General features: G+C 52.2%; 1 protein-coding gene across 6 annotated transcripts in view; it reads right to left on the reverse strand.

Moving 5' to 3' along the window:
- The window catches only part of LOC106805262 (septin-7-like), a 135,558-nt gene that overhangs the window by 91,661 nt on the left and 38,919 nt on the right, over window positions 1-4,978 (reverse strand). Inside the window, exon 1 of one of the 6 annotated variants that reach the window (XM_014806873.1) lies at window positions 3,740-3,953. The exons of the other annotated variants lie outside the window; for them this stretch is intronic. The gene's annotated coding sequence lies outside the window, so the exon portion shown is untranslated. Of the gene's footprint in view, window positions 1-3,739; window positions 3,954-4,978 lie in introns of those variants that run through there. 6 annotated transcript variants of the gene reach the window in all.

Here is a 4,978-nt window from a genome sequence, read left to right on the forward strand (position 1 = left end):
GTGTGTGTGTGTGTGTGTGTGTGTGTGTGTGTGTGTGTGTGTGTGTGTGTGTGTGTGTGTGTGTGTGTGTGTGTGTGTGTGTGTGTGTGTGTGTGCGTGCATGTGTGCGCGTTTGTGTGTGTTCGTGCGTGTGAGTGTAGGTGCCACGGCTCTCAGACACCGGGGCAACTGACTGTGAAAACGTGTACGCGGATTAAACAGGCTTGAAAAATGGGTCAGCTGTACTCTCTCTCACACACGCACGGACGCACGCATACACGCACACGCACACACATACACACACACACGCACGCACGCGCGCGCAATCACACACAAACATACACCAGGACTGCCGGTTGACGTGCCGGATTGCGCACCAAACGAGATTACAACTCTCGCGTTTACCGAGTTACTGCGGACCATCATTTCTGACCCGTACGAGTAGTCTGAGTCCCGTACGACGGCGGCGGCCGGCAGGAGTGACGTGCGACCCGTGCTGCATGGCTGCTGGCAGCACGCCTGCATGGTTGGCATGCATCACAGTCGCACTTGCCCGATTAGCGACGGCCAGGGGGTAAAACGCGAGTATTAGTCACGCCTGCGTCCGTCTGCCTCCCGGACTCCCTGGGGCAGCAGCAGCAGTAACACCACCACCACCACCACCAGCAGCAGCAGCAGCAGCAGCAGCAGCAGCAGCAGCAGCAGCAGCAGTAGATGCAGTAGCAGCAATACCACTACAACCACCAGCAGCAGAAGCAGCAGCAGCACGACCACGACGACCACAACCACCATCAGCAGCAGCAGCAACAACAGCAACAGCAGCAACAACAACAACAACAACAACAACAACAACAACAACAACAACAACAACAACAACAACGGCAGCATTAGCAGCAGCAGTAGCACCACCATAACCACCACCACCAACAACAACAACAACAGCAGCAGCCCCACCACCAGCAGCAGCAACAGCAGCAGCATCAGCAGCATCACCACCACCAGCAGCAGCCGCAACAGCAACAGCAGCAGCAGGAGACAGGCACGTCAAGGCTGTTGAATGTTTTGACATTCGACAGCACGCGCGAGCGGTTCGGCTAACCCCATACCGGTTGCAAAAGTCCCCGCGGCTGAACCAACGAGGCTCGATTCGTCAATGACTACTGAAATAAGTCTACCCCACCCCCCCTCCTCAGTTTCACTCGTTCGCACGAGGATGTCCACAGCCGTAGATGAAATAATATAGCCCAACAGAGTAGCAGAATCTAGATACAATAGCGTAACACACGAATATGGTACCATTGGTTATTTTATGTGTTCAGTTGGGGTATAACCCTACTCTCGTGTCTCTTGTGTTTGGTTACATTATTGCATTTGCGTAGAACCCTATTCTCGGCTGGGTAGTACATTATCGTACCGTGGGCAAGTCCACGAGTTTACGCACGTTACGTATGGGACATTCAGAAAGTTTAACCCTCTGAAAAGCAATTAAAATATTCATTGATTTCAGTTTTTTTAATCCAAGGTTGGACATCTGCAAGGAGAATACCAACAAGAATTTATATGTTATTTGTCTTTGGGATGATTATGTAATTAAGAGAACATGGTGCGTTACGCACGGGACCGCAAGGGGACCTTCTTTGGACTTGCCCACCTACTCCCGGCAACCGTCCCTCTGCGAGGCATGCGATATCACTCGTCTGCTACACTAAGTATAAACGCCCGCGTCGAAAGCAAACTCCACCAGTAGGTCGGCGATAAGTCGCGACGCTCGCTCGTTCGCACACACAACAAATCGCTACTTTTACAGTATCGCCACCATTTACTGCTCGGTCCGGTTGTAAACAACGCGATAACTCGCCGCGTGTACGGCCCGCAGGGTAAGTACATATGGGGGTGGCTCGGGTGAGGTATTTTACGCCGGGGCGTAGAAGAGATATGAGCGCTCGCTGTCGGCAAGGCGTGGCAGTGCTAGTGCAGCCGGTGTTACGTCGACCATACCTCATATCGATGCAACAGATGCAGAACTACGGGACGAGCAGCTGCTGCTTTGCTGAAATACAGTTATACTGTCTCGATCGTTTACGCAGCGAAGTGGGCACGCATCGAATTCAAACCGCTTCCGTAGACTGACGCCGCTACGTAGCACGCAAACGCGATCGTTTGAACCGACGACGTGAGGTGACGTCTGAGGCCACCATCCAATCCCATCGCGGGAGGCGAGCAACAAAGACTGTGCCCCAGCCTGTCATAGACGGACTCCCTAAGGCGTTGTAGAGCAATGGGGAAAAGCCACAGCGACTGCTGTAGTCAGTCTATGCCCTGGCCTGGAATCTATAGGCGTTAATGACAGCAGGCGTGAGGGAGGACAATAGAAACATTACCCCCTCAGCCGCTACCTCCCTCCCTCCCTCCCTTCTCCCTTACTGCAGAAACAATACATAGCCCGCCATAACGTTAATTTTCATTATTGTTCGATTTGCAGCCATGTCTGGCAAAGCCTTGCGTGCATTATGTCTATGCGATAAAATGACTATAAGGATTCTGTCTGTCTGCCTGCATTATCATTGCGTACACAGCGTGATAATACCAGAGGTACATGAATGATGATGATGATGATGATGATGATGATGATGATGATGATGATGATGATGATGATGTGAAAGAGTAGAAAATCGCTTATTAACGTACTCATGATAACACTTATTTCAGACTAGCAATTACATCAGATTAATTTTGTTGAAACTATAGGCTAGCATGGTGTTATAAGTGTTATCCTTTCTTGTGTATATCTCTCCTGCTTCCTCTTTTTTCCTTTTTTTCTTCTTCTTCTTATTCTTACTCTTCTTCTTCTTTCCTTTCGACATCTTCCTCTTTTTAGTTTATGCAACAAACTTTACTTGTGAAGGCTTTAGCAGCTGGTAAAATAAGTCGCAAGGCAAGAGCGCAAGACAATCATGCACACTATCTAACTGTTACAGTACAGACAACACCGCACAGGTATCACCGTACGCAAACAAGCGTGTTTACTCAGGCTATACGCTGCTCTGAATCATCAACACCCGCACAGTACAGCAAAGATCGAAGAGCGATGAGCTAGAGAAAGTTGAATAAGGGGAGAAGAAACCAAGAGAGAGAGAGAGAGAGAGAGAGAGAGAGAGAGAGAGAGAGAGAGAGAGAGAGAGAGAGAGAGAGAGAGAGAAGAGTGGAGAGACCGAGTGAGGAAAGGAGTGCAAGGTTGAAGCAAATGAGAGGCAGAACGATACACAGACGGACGGACGGACGGGCGACAGTCAGACAGAGAAAGAGGAGAGCTGAAGGGAGGAAGAGAGGAAGAGAGGAAGAGAGGAAGGTAGGAAGAGAGGAGGGGAGGAGGGGATGAGGGGAGGGAGGCAGAGAACTCACATGACAGACACACACAGAGAGTGAGAGAGAGAAAGAGAGAACGCGCGAGAGAGATAGAGAGACACAGGGGGGAGATTGAGATGGAGGGTTCAAGGAACACACAAACCCCCCTAGAGCTGTTGTATCACGTATTTCGCCTCGACTGCCGAGACGACTCGACTGCCCCTAGCACGCAGGCGCCCATGTCCCCTCTAAACCCATGATCCTGTGTCATCTGATGATGTCCTGACCTCTCTCTTGACCCAAACTAGTAGTAGTACTGACCGCACGCACTTACATAGCTCTAGTAGTAGTACTATAGCCCGCGCAGTGTCTGCGGCAACTGTACGCGAACTATAGTACTAGAGCTAACACTTACAGTGACATCGCCGTTCGCGGAGCTAACACTAGAGGGCGCCGCCGTCTCTCCCTTCGTCGACGTAGTCGTCGGCGTCTCGCTTCGGTTCGTGTCCAGCGAGTCCTTGCTGGCGCTCAGACTGCGGTAGCCTCCCGTCAGCTTCTCTCGCTCGCTCAGGTACTTCGAGTAGGCCGACTTGTAGTCCTTGTAGTCCGCGCCCTTCCCCGCGCCGCCGCCGCCGCCGCCGCCGCCGCCGCCGCCGCCGCCGCCGCCGCCGGCTCCCACTGCCGACGACACGCGGGCCGCATCCGCCGCTTTAGCATCCTCGGCGGATCTCGACACTGCGGCGCTCTCCTGCTGTCTCCTCAGCCTCCGCTCGCGGGCTTCGGCTAGCAGCGCGTTTGACGACATTCCCGTCGCCGGGGTCGGTCGCGAAGACGACATGATCAGGGAGGGAAGCTATATCCTGGAGGGCACATACACAGGCAGGCACACTCACACGCGCGCGTGGTCAGCTCGATTTGTATGCTCGACACCACGACGGTACATACGTCAGTGCGCGGCAGCTGCTGCTCCTAATCTGTGTGCGGACTGCGGCGGCGGCAGCAGCAGCAGCAGCCATGCCCAGGGATGATTCAGACAGACGCAGGCTACTGTGTCATGCCAGGCGCGGCGAAGACTGACACGCGCGCCGCTTACGCCCGGTCGCTCGCGCCGGAGTGAGCGATTGACGGTGTCAGTCTATTGTTAAACTGAATCATAACAGCCACGCGGCGACGTACGGCGGGTAAAACGGGTGAAATATCAGTCGGCACATTCTCTACCTCCTGTGCAGCGAATATATACCTCAAGATAATTGACGCATTGATTAAAAACCAAAGAAAGAGGGGGTAAAGAAGGAGAGAGAGAGGGAGAGAGAGAGAGAGAGAGAGAGAAAGAAAACGCGAGAGAAAGGAGAAATAGAAGAGAGAGAAAGAGTGAGAGAGAGAGAGAGAGAGAGAGAGAGAGAGAAAGAAAACGCGAGAGAAAGGAGAAATAGAAGAGAGAGAAAGAGTGAGAGAGAGAGAGAGAGAGAGAGAGAGAGAGAAAGAAAACGCGAGAGAAAGGAGAAATAGAAGAGAGAGAAAGAGTGAGAGAGAGAGAGAGAGAGAGAGAGAGAGAGAAAGAAAACGCGAGAGAAAGGAGAAATAGAAGAGAGAGAAAGAGTGAGAGAGAGAGAGAGAGAGAGAGAGAGAGAGAAAGAAAACGCGAGAGAAAGGA

This window comes from Priapulus caudatus, unplaced genomic scaffold (genome assembly GCF_000485595.1).
Source record: "Priapulus caudatus unplaced genomic scaffold, Priapulus_caudatus-5.0.1 Scaffold6, whole genome shotgun sequence".
Lineage (NCBI taxonomy): Eukaryota > Metazoa > Priapulida > Priapulimorpha > Priapulimorphida > Priapulidae > Priapulus > Priapulus caudatus.